We start from the raw sequence: 16,828 nt of genomic DNA, 5'->3' as shown, positions 1-16,828 counted from the left end.
AGTCAAGGAATGAGCAGAGGAAGCCTCCCTAAATACTTCCTCTGCTCTGGATCATTGGAAGCAGGTGAGTCTAGTTAAAGGGACCAGGTCCCTTTAAATGCAAATGAGTTGACAGCGGCCATCTTGGATCTCATGGCGGCGGCCATCTTGGGTCTCCCCAATGGAAGAGAGACGCGCTGAGGGAAGCAGGACGGCTTCCCCTGCAGCGGGCAGCACGGGCCAGAGTCGGAGCCCTCCCCCGGGGCTTCCATGGCCTGAGAGACAGGTAGGGGAACGCGGTCGTGGGGCGCCACGGCCGCGGAGCACAACAGGTAGGGCAGTAATTTAATGATGATGAATAATTTGATTAATATAGTAATGATGATATTGATGAATTGATGAGTAATGACATTTAAAAATGATGATGAAATTCATGATTGATTACAAAATGTTTAATAATGATGAATTTGATTAATAAATGATCATGATTACATTTATGATTGATGATGAATTGATTAATAATAAAGATGAAATGATTGATAATGAATTTGATTAATGATCATGACTTGATTGATAATGAATATGATAAAATTGATTAATAATGATGATTGATTGATTGATTGATTGCTTGGTTAATAATAACGATTAATGATGATGAACTGATGACTGACTAAAGCACCAGTGAATGGGGGGTATAGCTGGGGCCTGGAGATCCAAAAAGCTAGGGAGTGAGAGCACTGGAGATCCTTGGGTCATGGTGGGAGGGTGAAAGCAGATGAAAATTCAAGTAGAATGAAGAAGATCTACAGCAGCAGGGGTAAGGAGACAAGAGAGAACATCTCCAGTAGGAGGAAGAGGTCTGAGGCGGCAGCAGGAAAAAGAGAAACATCTACCGTGGGAGGAAGATAAAAAGTCAAAGCCTGCAGTAGCAGAGGAAGAGAAGACCTGGAGTGGCAGAAAGAAGGAGAAGAGAGAATGTCCGCAGCAGCAGGAAGTAAGAAGGTCTGCAGAAAGAGGGAGAAGAAGAGGAGAAAGAAGGTCTGCGGTAGCAGAGAAAAGAGAGGAGAGAAAGAAAGTCCATGCAGTCTAGGGTGCATGCACTATCTGCACATTTCTAGTGCTTTGTTAGCACACATATTTTGTAGAGTAGTAGCTAGGTTTTCTTGCAGCACTGTCCAACACAGAAGCTCTCTGATTTTTACAGAGAAACTATTCCAGTGAGGGGTTCTGTGGAACTCGCAGATCACGACAATTCTGAAAAGATGTCAAAAAGAAAATACAGCTGCTCCTATAAGGATAGCTATTCTGCTGAATATCCCATTCTTAAAAGTTCACAAAGGGAAGTGAATTTATATTTTGATCAATCTGCTGCACAGATATTTCAATTAAGCATAAGGGTTTTGGTGATTGTAAAGGTCACATAGAGAATGCATCACATAAGCAGAGAGCAGCTGCGCTAGAGGATAAACCTCAGACCAGATTACATTTTGCAAGTTTAAAAAGTGATCTTTTTCAGAAAACAATTGAAGTTGAGGCCTTTTCACTGGATTTTTAATCAAGCACACCCTGCCTTTAGCAGAGCAGATCATGCAGGCCCACTGTTTAAAAGGATGTTCAGCGATTCTAGCATTGCCAAGCAATATGCATGTGGATGTCGCAAGCCTACATCTACAATTAACAACACCCTTACACCACACTGTACCAATGCTATGCTAGACCTTGTAAAGAGAGAAGCCTTTACATTATGTCTTGATGGAAGCAATGATCTACATGGAGATAAACTATATCCTTTATGGATTTGGTTTCTTGACCCATCATCAGGACACATTAGACTTGGCATGCTCAAGATGCTGGTTTGCAATAATAATTCTTCTGCAAATGGAATAATTAATCCTGGGAAAGATTTCTTCTTGAAGAAAGGAATCCCTTGGGCAAAACTGTTTTGGTTTATCCATGGATATTGCCAGTGTGAACATGGGAAGGATAAATGGTGGGAAGAAACTGATTTCCGCTCAGAATCAGACTGTGTATGCACAGGGGTGCTTATGTCACCTGATTAACCTGTGCACTGAAAAGGGGTTATCTGGGTTGTCAGTGGATCCTGGTTATGTTGTGTCTGTTAGTTTTAATTACTTTTCAAAAAGTTGAAAGAGGATGCACAACTAAAGGATTTTTGTGAATTCTGTGAAACTGAAAACAGGTTTCAAAATGTGTGGCTACTCGTTGGCCGTCTCTGTATAAGGTAGTAAGGAGAGTTTTGGATCAGCTGCCGGCAATCAGGTCATATGCATTGTCTCAAGAGCCAAGGAAAGATCCACAATTGCAGAGAATATGGGAGATATTCTGTGATCCAAAGACAGGGGCGTATTATTTATTATTTGTACAGTCCATGTTATCTCTGTTTGTGCAACTGAACACATTCCTACAGCAAGAACACAGCATTTTGCAAAAAGTTATTTCAGCTTTTACAGAATTCTTTAAGCAACTGCTCAGCAGGTTGATAAACCCAGTGTTATTGCTGAGTCTACAGTGTTTGAAGGATTCTTTACATCTATGTCAAACTACTTAGAAAACCAGAATCTGTTCATTGGTTTCACAGCCAAGCAGTACATTAATTCATCTACACTGACACCGAGAGATGAAAACAAGTTTTACACAGATGTGAGGAGTTTCTCTGTGGCAGCTGCTTGCTATTTTCAGAAGATGCCAATTCATTAACCTATTTTGAAAGAAGCAATTCAGATTCTTGATATACCTCAAAGAAATAAGCTTTAAGTGCTTAGAAACTGTTATGGAAGGTTGTCAATCATTTTTTAGTGCAATGCTGACATAGAAAGAATATTCTCCCTGATTAAGAAAAATAAAACTTGTTACTCCATTAAATATGGAAATGATATTCTGCACCAGGCAAAACAGTCAACTCCATCACTACCAGGACAAGGCCTTAGGCAGAGACAGCATCAACAGAAGAGGTAATAGTTGAAGGCGCAGCTACAACCTCATCCTCATCCTATGTCACAATGGACCAGTAATATGTAAAGACATGTGTAGTGAGTACTTTTGTCATGTTGATAATGGTATTATATTTGCAGACATGTAACTTGCATTAAAGAAAATGAAAAAATGAAAAAAAAAAAAGAATGTTGCCTGTTGGTGTTGCGGTCCCGGTCGCCAGGCTAGCGACCGGGTCCTTACCTTTCTGCCGGCTCCCCCGGGGCTGCCGCGATCCGCCGCGTCTGGGGCCTGTAGGGCCGCATGGCAGCGTCTCCCTCCATGTGGAGACGCCGCCGAAGGCCGAGCCTGACTCCTCCCACTGCCTGGGCACGCGCGCGCGCGAGGAGGGGGCTCTTAAAGGTCCAGCACCCGGAAGTGCTGAAACGCCCCGTTCCTGACGTCAGACGCTGGCTGGCTATTTAAACCAGCGTCTGACTGCCTTACCTTGCCTTTGCAACGTGGTCGCTCCTTGAGTGGTTAGTTGCCTTGTTCCTGCTTGTTCCAGTCGTGCCTTGCTTCCAGCTCCGGTTCCTGCTTGTTCCAGCCGTGCCTTGCTTCCAGCTCTGGTTCCTGCTTGTTCCAGCCGTGCCTTGCTTCCAGCTCTGGTTCCTGCTTGTTCCAGCCGTGCCTTGCTTCCAGCTCTGGTTCCTGCTTGTTCCAGCCGTGCCTTGCTTCCAGCTCAGGTTCCAGCTCGTTCCTGCTGCGCCTTGACTCCAGCTTCGACTTCACGATTCTCCTTGTCTTCAGCCAGCCACGACCCTCGGACTTCTTCACGATTCTCCTTGCCTTCAGCCAGCCACGACCCTCGGACTTCTTCACGATTCTCCTTGCCTTCAGCCAGCCACGATCCTCGGACTTCTTCACGATTCTCCTTGCCTTCAGCCAGCCACGATCCTCGGACTTCTTCACGATTCTCCTTACCCTCAGCCAGCTACGATCCTCGGATTTCTTCACGATTCTCCTAAGTCCCAGCGACTCGGACCCCTACGGGCCCCTCCTGGGGGGGTCTCGGGTTTCCAGGGTGAAGACGTCATCCTTCAGCTCCAGCTAAGCTCCGCCTCCCGGCTCATTACCAACTGTGGACGTCGTCCATATCAGCCGGCCCAAGGGTCCACTATTGACTTTCTTCATAACACAACAGTTTGCAAAGGCCATGGACTCGGCGGACTCCTCTCCTGTGCAGGCCATCCCTGGCATGGCTCAAAGAATCCAGCAGCAACAGCAATGCCTAGAAGTCTTGGCTGCTACGGTGGATCATTTAGCCAGCCGCTTGGACGCCAATCCTCCATCGGTGGCACAACCTCTGCCTCCACCGGCAGTTCAAATTCCCACTCAGACTCAGCTTCCAGCGCCTACACGTTATTCCGGGGATGCCAGATCGTGCAGGGCGTTTTTGAACCAATGCTTCATCCGTTTCACCTTATTACCGGGGCAGTTCCCGTCCGATGCCGTCAAGGTAGCTTACATTTTGTCTTTACTCGATGGGAGGGCCATGCTGTGGGCCTCTCCCATGTGGGAGAAACAAGATGCCATGCTGCACAACTTACAGGATTTCGTGACTCATTTCAAACAGACTTTTGACGAGCCAGCTCGTGCAGCTACCGCTACCACTGAAATCCTGCAGCTAAGACAAGGGTCCCGCTCACTAGCAGAATATGCTATTGAATTCCGTACTCTGGCAATGGAACTCGGTTGGCAGGATGACTGCTTACGGGGTATTTTCCTGGAAGGACTCGCAGGTCGTATCAAGGACGAGTTGATGGCTCGCGATCTGCCCCTCACCCTGAATGGGGTAATAGACTTAGCAGGGAGGATAGACCGACGATTGCAACAACGAACCAAGGAGGCTCGAGTGCTTCGTCGTCCCGTTTCCTTGGCACCTTCCTTCTCCAGGTCTATGGTAGTACCTCACAAAACATCATCGGCCACCGGCAGTTCCTCGGAGGAACCTATGCAACTTGGAAGGGCGCCTCTAACCGAGGAAGAGAAGAAACAACGCCGCATCCAGGGTCTTTGCCTATATTGCGGTACTAAGGGTCATTTCCTTGCTCAATGTCCTGCAAGACCGGGAAATGGTCGAGTCTAGGGAGAAATGAGGAGATTCCCCTAGGCTGTGTTAATCCTGCTCCTCAATGTACAGTTCCTATAACCTTGGAGTATCCTGGAGGTTCCTTCCAGACGCTAGCTTTGATTGATTCCGGTGCCGGAGGGAATTTTATCTGGAAAGAACTGGTACACCAGCTCGGACTACCTACTAAGCACCGGAGACCCCCATTACGGGTTACCTCTATCCGGGGAACCCCGTTACCGGGATACATTTCTGAAATCACGATGCCTCTCACCTTACGAACTGGTGTGCTTCACACAGAGACAATCTCTTTTTTACTACTTGAGAAATCTGTGCACCCTGTGGTCTTGGGACTTCCCTGGTTGCAACAACATGCTCCTGTGATCCATTGGGACTCCCTCCAGATTGTGCAATGGAGTTCTCACTGTTTCCAGAATTGCCTGGATCCTCTTCCAAGTTCAGAGATAGTACTCTCTCACTCAGTCCTAGAACTTCCTCAGCCTTACCGGGAATACTCTGACGTGTTCTCTAAACAAAAGGCCGAACTCCTCCCATGCCATCGGCCTTTTGACTGTGCCATCGATCTCTTACCAGGCTCCACCCCACCACGGGGTAGGGTGTACCCTCTGTCACTGCCAGAGACCCGTGCAATGTCGGATTACATCACGGAAAACCTTGCTAAGGGCTTCATTCGCCCTTCACATTCCCCTGCAGGAGCTGGGTTCTTTTTTGTATCCAAGAAAGACGGCTCCCTCAGGCCATGCATAGACTATCGAGGCCTGAATTCCATCACAAAGAAGGATCGCTATCCTTTGCCGCTAATCCCGGAGTTACTCGATAGACTTCAAGGGGCTAAGATTTTTACAAAGCTGGACTTGCGTGGGGCCTATAACCTTGTTCGTATTCGTCCGGGTGACGAATGGAAGACAGCGTTCAACACTCGAGATGGACATTACGAATATCTGGTAATGCCTTTCGGCTTATGTAATGCCCCAGCTGTCTTCCAGAATCTTATGAACGAGGTTCTCCGGGAGATGCTTCATTCCTTTGTCATTGTTTACCTCGATGATGTCTTGATCTATTCCCAAGATCTCTCCTCCCATCGCCAACACGTCAAACGGGTTTTGCAGGCGTTAAGAGACAATCATCTATACGCTAAATTTGAAAAATGCCAGTTTGAGTGTGAGTCCCTTCCGTTCTTGGGTTACATAGTTTCCTCGTCCGGTTTCCAGATGGATCCAGAAAAGGTGGCAGCCATTACCAACTGGCCTCGCCCGTCTGGCCTGAAGGCTCTACAAAGATTTCTTGGCTTTGCCAACTTTTACAGACATTTCATACCGCATTATTCCCAGAAGGTAGCTCCCCTCACTGCGCTTACACGCAAAGGAGTTAATGCTCATGACTGGTCCACTACCGCCTCGGAGGCCTTTCAAGCGTTAAAACAAGCTTTCATAACAGCCTCGTGCCTACGACACCCAGATCCACAACGTCCCTTTATTTTGGAGGTCGATGCCTCGAACCTGGCTGTCGGCGCCGTTCTCAGTCAACACGATGCTTCCGGCAAATTGATGCCATGTTCCTACTTTTCTAAAAGTTTTCACCTGCCGAATGTAACTACGGCATCGGGGACAAAGAACTCCTAGCCATCAAGTTAGCCTTCGAGGAGTGGAGGCAATGGCTAGAGGGGGCTAATCATCCGGTAACCCTGTACACGGACCACAAAAATTTATTGTATTTAGCCCAAGCTCAACGGCTAAACCCGCGGCAAGCAAGATGGTCACTTTTCTTCAGTCGTTTTAATTTCCTCCTCAAGTTTCGACCAGCAGAGAAGAATGTGCGGGCCGATGCCCTCTCTCGCACTTCTCAGCCGGAGGAGGAGGAGGACTCACCACAGACCATCCTGGACCCTGCTTGTATTCAACTAAGTATCACCTCCATTGCCCCCGCAAATAAAATTACTGTTCCTAAAAGACTACGGAAGAAAGTTTTGTCTTGGGGACATGACTCGCTGACCGGGGGGGCATGCTGGTAGGCTACGAACTTTGGACCTTATAAATCGTTACTATTGGTGGCCCGGCCTTCGCCGTGACGTTTCCACCTACATCAACTCTTGTCCTACTTGCGCCCTACAAAAACCACTAAACGGCTCTCCGAGAGGTTTTTTGCAACCATTACCCATACCCACAGAACCATGGACCCATATTGCCACGGACTTTATGGTGGAACTTCCGCCTTCGCAAGGCAAAACCGTGGTATGGGTCACAGTGGACCGCTTCTCTAAAATGGCTCACTTTGTGCCTTTGCCCAAATTACCTTCCGCCACTGAATTGGCCTCTCTATTCACACATCATGTATTTCGTATACATGGTCTGCCTCAGGACATTGTGTCTGACAGGGGTCCTCAGTTCACAGCCAGGTACTGGAAAGCCTTATGCAAAAAGTTCAAGATCCAGTTGAGTTTCTCTACCGCTTTCCACCCACAAAGTAATGGGCAAACAGAACGCATGAATCGTTCATTGAAGTTGTTCCTACGAGCGTTCATTAATCACAAGCAAGACAATTGGGTAGAACTTTTGCCCTGGGCGGAATTCGCATATAACAATCAAATACATACGGCGACAGGGAAGTCGCCTTTTCAAATCGTGTATGGTAAACAACTCAAACCACCATTACCTCTACCAGTACCAACCTCCTCACCTGCCGCTCAGGTTACCGCAGACCAAATGAGTAAACTTTGGTCCTCTGTTCAACATCGACTCCATAAAGTCGCACGCACTGCTAAACACCACTACGATCGTCATCAAAAACCTGCATTCACTTTCCTTCCAGGCGATCGAGTGTGGCTCAGTACAAAGAACATTCACTTGAGACAACCGTCCAAAAAACTCTCACCCAAGTTCTGTGGGCCTTTCCGCGTAGCAGAGAGGGTAGGTTTGGTCTCGTATCGCCTTCGACTCCCTACCACTCTACGCATTCATGATGTCTTTCATGTTTCTCTTTTGAAACCAGTAATTCTTTCCAGATTTCACCCCAGACCGCTCGATGATGGTTCCACCACTACGGTTGAGGATCCTACATTCCAGGTACGAGAGGTCCTTGATGCGCGCTTCGCCAACAGACGTTGGGAATATCTGTTGGCTTGGGAAGGTTGTGGGAATGAAGACAATACGTGGGAACCTGCCCGCAACATTTTGGACAAGACTCTTCTGCAACAATACCATCAAGACCATCCTGACAGGCCAAGCCCTTTGAAGAGGGGGCGTAAAGGAGGGGGTACTGTTGCGGTCCCGGTCACCAGGCTAGCGACCGGGTCCTTACCTTTCTGCCGGCTCCCCCGGGGCTGCCGCGATCCGCCGCGTCTGGGGCCTGTAGGGCCGCATGGCAGCGTCTCCCTCCACGTGGAGATGCCGCCGAAGGCTGAGCCTGACTCCTCCCACTGCCTGGGCACGCGCGCGCGCGAGGAGGGGGCTCTTAAAGGTCCAGCACCCGGAAGTGCTGAAACGCCCCGTTCCTGACGTCAGACGCTGGCTGGCTATTTAAACCAGCGTCTGACTGCCTTACCTTGCCTTTGCAACGTGGTCGCTCCTTGAGTGGTTAGTTGCCTTGTTCCTGCTTGTTCCAGCCGTGCCTTGCTTCCAGCTCTGGTTCCTGCTTGTTCCAGCCGTGCCGTGCTTCCAGCTCTGGTTCCTGCTTGTTCCAGCCGTGCCTTGCTTCCAGCTCTGGTTCCTGCTTGTTCCAGCCGTGCCTTGCTTCCAGCTCAGGTTCCAGCTCGTTCCTGCTGCGCCTTGACTCCAGCTCCGACTTCACGATTCTCCTTGTCTTCAGCCAGCCACGACCCTCGGACTTCTTCACGATTCTCCTTGCCTTCAGCCAGCCACGACCCTCGGACTTCTTCACGATTCTCCTTGCCTTCAGCCAGCCACGATCCTCGGACTTCTTCACGATTCTCCTTGCCTTCAGCCAGCCACGATCCTCGGACTTCTTCACGATTCTCCTTACCCTCAGCCAGCTACGATCCTCGGATTTCTTCACGATTCTCCTAAGTCCCAGCGACTCGGACCCCTACGGGCCCCTCCTGGGGGGGTCTCGGGTTTCCAGGGTGAAGACGTCATCCTTCAGCTCCAGCTAAGCTCCGCCTCCCGGCTCATTACCAACTGTGGACGTCGTCCATATCAGCCGGCCCAAGGGTCCATTATTGACTTTCTTCACAACACAACAGTTGGGGTAGGAAGAGAGAAAATGGGCTATGTCACTCCATCTGCTACCCCCGTCCTGCCCTTTCCAAACACTCTGGCCACCTTCCCCCTCACCACCATCACTGAGCTACAGAAATCTCAGGGTGCGGGCAGAGCTCTACAGTTCCCAGGTATGTAAACTGAGTAAGAGAGATGCCTGTATCCAGAAAATTGGTGCTAATGCGAATCTGTGAATTACAGGAAAACACTGCAAATAAGCGAGTGAAGAAGATAAGAATTACCTGTATGATCCAGAGGTGAAGCTCTTTAGAAAACCTGTGAACACATAAAGTAACATTAAGAAAAGAATCTAATGCTATCATTAATGTAATAGTATTTTGATTGTATTGTCTAACTTATATGCATGTACTTTCCCTTTGAAAATGATCAAGTTATCATGAAATGAAATGAAATGACAGCAGAAAAAGACCAATTGGCCCATCCATTCTGCCCAGCAAGCTCCCACACTTATTTTCCCATACTTATCTGTTCATCAACCACCAAGTTCAGGGCCCTTGTTGGTAACTGTTTGATTCAAATTTCCTGCCATCCCCTGTCATTGATGCAGAGAGTAATGTTGGAGTTGCATCAAAGGTGAGCAAAAGGTTTAATGGTTAAGGGTAGTAATCACCGCATCCAGCAAGTTACCCCGATGCTTGTTCACCCAGACTGCACAGATCGATGCCTTGTTAGATGTTGTCTGAATGTAAATCCTGTTTTCCACATTTCCCCCTGCCGCTGATGTATATGCATTCAAAGTGATGTATCAGGCTTAATTGGTTTAGGGTAGTAACCGCCGTAATAAGCAAGCTACTCCCATGTTTATTTGTTTACCCAGATTGTGAAGTTCAGTCCTTGTTGGTTGTTGTCTGAATGAAAATCCTCTTTTCCACATTTCCCCCTGCCGTAGAAGCAGAGAGCAATGCTGTATATGTATTCAAAGTGATGTATCAGGCTTAATTGGTTTAGGGACGTAACCGCCATAATATGCAAGCTCCTTGTGCAGGGTAAACTTGATGTGATAAGTTTTGAAGCAGACTTATGCATGCATTTTGGGGCATAAGTTTATGTGGGATGTCTGAAAATCTTCCTCTCTGAGGTTTTATTTCAAAGCTATTTCCATGGCTAAAATAGTGCTTTACCCACATAATTGGGCTTTTACAGAATTTCTCTCCCGATAAACAGGTGCAAATACATGCAACCAACTTGTATGCGTTTATGTATACCCACAAGTCGAAGAGTGATTCTGATGGGCAGGGATGGAATTTGGAATTTGGCACATACTTTTGAATTTTCAAAAGTATGCACATATTATTTTCTGGAAAAAATCTATGTCCAAGCTAAGGTGTAATTGTGTAGAAAAGAGGAATTGCATTCAGGCAACAACTAACAAGGTAGCACAGTCTGGGTAAACAAATAAAAACAAAAATAGAAGAAAATTACATAAAATGTATTTATATAAAAAAATAAGAGTAATTTATATTCTTTTTTACAAAACAAGAAAAAGAGACACGCTGAGATGTGCAATGTTGGAATTGACCTTTGATGATGACATCAGACACATGGGAGGGGCAGGCAGGTTAGTGTCGGCTTAGCGCGGCACAGTGGCCCGAGTTACAGATATGATTGGTGCCTTTTCTTCAGCAAGCCAATCGGAACAAGTTGCCTCCTTGCGCTTGCTGCAGGCTCCTTCCTAAAGCAGCTACGTCACCGTCCGACACAGGAGCGGCAGCATCGCCCAACTCTAACCCTCCACACTGGCGGCAGCCTTTTTCTTTCAGACTGCTCCTACTGCTCTGTTCTGAATTTGAAGGTAATGAAAGGGAAATCAGTCTTAACGGCGTAAAGAATCCAAGGTTTCTCCCAAGGCAAAGCCTAACAGGAGCTGAACATCATTAACTCTCTCAAGGTGGAGAATATATAAATAAAATACTTAATATAGATTCATAGGCATGGTGATGTTTATGAGATCATCTATAGAATTCATTTTAGGTAGGGTAAGGTGTTTTGGGGGGGGGGGGTTAATGGAAAATTATCTTTTCTTTCTCATATTTTATTGCATAGTAGTTGAAGTCTATAGCATACAGGTAGTTATAATGAATGCTGTCTGTTTCTTGACTTTATTTTCCACAAGAAATTGTGTGTTTAGCCCCAATACCAATACACAGGAGAACCAAATATGGCCAATAATGAAATCTTTATTGTAAGGAAAATTTGTCTTTGGTTTACAAGGTATAGGAGGAAGGAAGGAGAACACTTACACAGAGTGCAGTGTCTGACTGCTCTCCAAATTCCTTCAGAGAGCTAACTATTACATCTCTTCCTTATATACAGTATTCTTGCTATAGGCTCTATACCCCCTCCGTTCCCCCTCCTCCATCATGCATTACTCAGACCTCTTGTAATTTGTCATTTACCAGGCACCCAAAAAGGGCACTGAGATACACTTCCTTCCTAACTCCAGTATAGCCCCCCCCTTCTGACCACAAACATCCAAGCTCTGGTTCTGCATTTCACCCCAGTGCCCAGGCAAAATGCTTCCTGCTCTCTGCTAACTGTAGTCAGGCTGCACACACTGGTTCCTCTTTTGGACACGCTCCTGCTGTGCTGTCTGTCATTGTCTCTGTAAAGATGCAACTCTTCCTTTAGCTGGGGCTTTGGACACATGAGCATCTTGGTGCTTGTTGCCAGGCAAATGTATACATTTCCCTCTTGACCTTTGGTCACAACTGGAGGACGACCAAGGGTCACCAGCATGAAGGGAAGCAGCAAAGTCAGCAGGGAGGCAGGGCAAAGAGACAGCAGAGACCAGTGAACAGCGATGGAGAGCAGCACAGAACAGCAGTTAACCATACCAGAGAAGAAAGATCACAAAAAGGCGAAACGAAAAGGGGTCAATACTATCGACCCACCCTTAAACCTAAATCAGCATAGCTGAGTACCAGAGGTCTGATAAGTCCATGTCGGAGGGGCGGGCAACAAAGGAGTAATAAACCTAGAGAACACAAAGGTAATAAAATGAATTGCAAAATATAGCAGGTACCTTATCAAATGTATATGAAAATAATAGTAAAAATAAAAGCTAAATAATGAGCATAAACATATCCAAGAAGAACTGGTAATGAAAGAATGAAATATAAATGATCAATACAAATGAGTAATAATAAAAAATGGAATTTCTAAATAAGAGAAAAAGCAAGTAATATAAAAATTGGCAAACGATATAAAGTTAAACTCTTTAAATGACAACTAAAATATAAAATACAGTGCAAGCCAACTAATATATGAAAATATGATGCAGTACTTAAAACTAAAATAAACTAAATGGAAGGGCGATAGCAATAACAATAGAGAAGTGAAAAAGTATATAATAAACCAGCAACGTGCAACCATAAAGCAACTAAAAGCAAAAATGAGGCAAGAAAACTCAAAAATAGTATGAGCCTGGGTGACATGTCCATCAGGCAATGGAGGAATTAGGACATAATGAGAATAAGCCCGGTCAGATAGCATGAAACAAGTCTCTGACACGGGAGGGTGGAGGCGGCAATGGGATGTCATGAAGGAGTAGTGGAGGAAAAGGCTGAACAACTGGAAGGAAATGGTGAACTGCCCACTGAAATAAGGTCTTAACACATCAACCAACAAGGGATTATGCAATACAAATACCAAGACCAATACCAATATATACCAGGATCTTAAAACCCCAGGCCTTAACCTGCTCCCAAAGAGAAAGCAGGGGCTTTCTCCACCCAGGGTCAGCTGTCCAATTGGGGGGTAAATTATAATTATCTTCCAAGTGCTGTGTCAAGTTAAAAATAATTGGGGTACAGTCAACAATTTCCAAACAACATTGTTTACCATAGGTGGTTTCGATAACATGGCAAACATCTCCTTGTGACATAAGGGAAAAATCAAGGGCAAGACGGTGATCCTGCAAAGTGTGTGTGATCTCTCTTATCTGTGCGGCTGTGTGAAGGAGAGCAGCTACACATCTCAACAATAGCTTGTAAGCGAAGCACACTGGTAGCCAACCTAGCAGTTGCATGTGCCGCACTTAAAATAAGAGCAGAAGCAGCTATTAACTCATCCCTTTCAGTATATGTAAGGGGATTCCATGTAACTGCCTCCTCATCATCAGTGGCGCTTCTGTAGTGGATATGTCTGTGGTCAAAAGTCTGGGCTAGAAATAAGGGTGCCACAGGACCCCAGGGGGAGGTGGTACAATCTGGCAAACCTTGATGGGTAGGGGTAAAGTTGGACCAATAAGTTTCAGTTCTGTCAGGATCAGCCATTGCTCTAAATAACAGCAGGGACAATAACAATGGAAACTCATAGGTTCCCTGCTTACAGGGACTGCAGGAGGTATTTTGAGCCATATGAGCCATAACACCTGACCAATCCGTAGTAGCATTAGTAAGATTGACACCATACACAGAATCTCGGTCACAGGGTCTAGAAATGTGGCTACATTTACGTCTCTTACCACGACCCTTTTTTGTGGGATTGTTGGGAGGACAATAATCTGAGCAGCCTCACTGGAGACATTGAAGTAAAAGGGGCTGCCAGAGAGCCTTCCAGCGAGTGGTGTTTCGACAAACAGGGTCAGTAACAATAGTCTCCTTAACCCAAAATATAGTAAAGGAGAAAAGAGGTTCTATAACATTAAAAGTTAAAACAAAGGTGCATGGGGGGGGGGGGGATACCAGGGATTGGCGTAAAGCCAGGACTGCTACTGTCTGATTCTGGAAATGTAAGCAGGTCGTTATGGGATAAGGGAAAACAGAAGCATCATTAATTTGAGTTCTAGGGGCATGGGCTCCACACCAAGGCACATCACATCATAGGTTGGCTAGCAATGGCACAGGGTGATTACACAAGGATATCAGGGTGTTATCAGCAGAGTAAGGCAACGGGGAACAGAACATACAGTCAGTGATATTGAGCTGTTATCAGCTACACATAGGAGTTTGTACACGCTAAACTGTGTAAGGTAGCAGAACGCTTAAGAGAAATCCAACCCTGGTCATCATAGCATGTAGTATTACTAAAGGTCTCTAAACCCATGCACATTTAAATAAATATCAGAAAAAGAAAAACACTGACTAGCCACATCTGTAAATGCTAACAAGAGGGCCACAACAACTCTCATTCTGTCTGGATAAATGAACAAGGTGATAGGACCAGAATCTTCCAGCTGAACTGCTGTTGGGGTGATAGTGGTCAGCTTGTATGGCTCCAAGTAGCCTGCACACATCTTGTGAGTGTAATTCTTTCAGTAAACCAGATGATTGGGAGTGTAGGTGGTGCAATCTATAGCTGATGCCCAGTCAGTCTGCAGGGGATGTGTTCTCAACTCAGACAGGAATTTCTGTAAACCAGATACATAGGTAGACAGAGTATCAGGATACAGAGTTGCATCAGGGACATATAGGTAGGTGATCCACTAATGGCATAGGGTGACTGGTACAAAGTTGGAATGACATAAGCCGTGTTTGTTTCATGGGCAAATTTCTGAGAGCCAATAATGCTGCAGGCAGAGCCTGCAGCCAAGTGCCTAGTAAGGCATTGAGAATTTTCTTCATTTGTGTTTTCAATAAGCCATTAAACCATTCCACTAAACCATTCAAAGAGAGATGGTACACAGATACAAATGTGCATTTGATGTGGAGATCTTGGGTTAATAATGATAGCAGTTCACTGAGAAAATGTGAACCATTATCAGTACAGATTCGGACAGGAAGACCAAAATAGGGTATTATTTGTGTCAGTAGTATGTTGACCATAACTTCTGCTGTTTCATTTTTGCATGGAAATGCTTCCACCCAGTGAGAAAAATGGCAGACCAGTACCAATAACTATCTGTATCCCAATTCAGCGTTTCCCATATCAGTAAAATCTGCATACCATTCCAAAAAGGGACCCTGAGGAGCAGGCAAGTGACCTTGATGCACTGTAGGACATCTTTTAGGGGTAGAGACATTGCAATGTATACAGTTCTTAGCAAAATCAATACATTTCTATTCCAATTTGTGAAAACATAGCAGCAGCTGCTAAATGCTCTGAGTAATGCAGTGCGTGTAAGATGAGATGTAATGTTGACATAAGCACATATCCTGTGGAGAGGACCAAATCTTCCATTTCCCTCTCCTTTCACACCCCAAGGATTCCCAGGTTGTAATTTCACTGATCGGTGCTAGGGATTGCATGTTTAAGACTTCCTGAATGTCTGGTTATGTCTGTGTTTTACTGTGGGTAACAAAGAGCTGAATCACTGTAATTGCCTGAGCTGCACTGTCAACTTGATCATTACAATAGGAAAGCCAGTCATGGTTTCCTGTGTGGGCTCTGATCCAAAAACTGCGGTTTTTAAACTTTTCTCATGTTTCTCGTCTAACAACTGCAAAATGGCTAGCCACATTGGTAAAAATGATATGGGGGAACCTCCTGTGCCCACAAACCCTCTCTTATGCCACTTTCTGAGATGCTGATTCAGGGAAGAAACAGCATAATGAGAGTCAGTGTAAATATTAATATCCTGATTTGGAAAAGGTGACTGTGACAAGACCCAAGCAAGAGCTGACAGCTCAGCACACCATACACTATCAGTGCCCAGTAGGAGGCGCTGTTTCTGGTGAATGGGCTGAAATGAATGCCAGGAGAAGGCAAGGGCAGCGAACCCTGCAGTCCCCTGGGAACAAGATCCATCATAAACTAACTGAGGGCATTTGGGAGAGGGCTTGTCCCTACAGTAATCCCTGACGGCAGAGGTAAAACTGCTGCACAACAAACTTGTTCAGGGGACCGGGGAATTGCCTGTAACAGGTGAGACAAAAAGGGGTAGGGAGGCTATTTTGAAAATGGTTTTACTACAACTCAAGAACTCATCAATATAACCTGCTACTTGCCCAAACAGGGAGCAGATAACAGTTGGACCACAGAATGAGGGCCCATCAGGGAGGTAACCACCCCAGGAATATGATTGTGTAATTTCAGGACAGCTTGGGCACATGCTACACCAGCCTGCTCACAGTCAGTGAAAGAATTCTCAACAGCAGTGAATGAGTCAGAGAAAAACGCTATGGGATTCTCAGTCTGGCCTTGGGCAGCAGCACCGTGATATACTACCAAGTCAACGGACATCCCTGGCGTGTAAAAAGATAAGAAAGGGGCTGTTGTGACAGCTTACACATAATCAGAGATTATCTTCTGACACTCAGGCGCAAGTGTAATGGGGTCTGGACCTTTAACTCCTCCCTTCACATGGGGTTTAGATCAAGCACTATAAGCAGGAATCCACAGTCGGTAAAAATTAAGTAAACCCAAGAGTTCCCTCATCTGTGCCACAGTCTGGGGGGGGGGGGGGGGGCAGCCATTCTTCCTGCTTCAGCCTGCATTTCCCTGTCTATTTCTTTTCCCTCTTTCCCAATCCATATGCCCAACAATCGTATTCTGGGAAGACAAATATGGGCCTTTGCTGGATTGACTTGAAGCCCTCGTCTGCCGATAGCAGCAGTAGTCACTCCATCCACATCCTCTCGAGGTCCTCTGA

This window comes from Rhinatrema bivittatum, chromosome 4 (genome assembly GCF_901001135.1).
Source record: "Rhinatrema bivittatum chromosome 4, aRhiBiv1.1, whole genome shotgun sequence".
NCBI classification, from domain to species: domain Eukaryota; kingdom Metazoa; phylum Chordata; class Amphibia; order Gymnophiona; family Rhinatrematidae; genus Rhinatrema; species Rhinatrema bivittatum.
The sequence above is the reverse complement of the archived record's forward strand: the minus strand, read 5'-3'. Positions refer to the sequence as shown.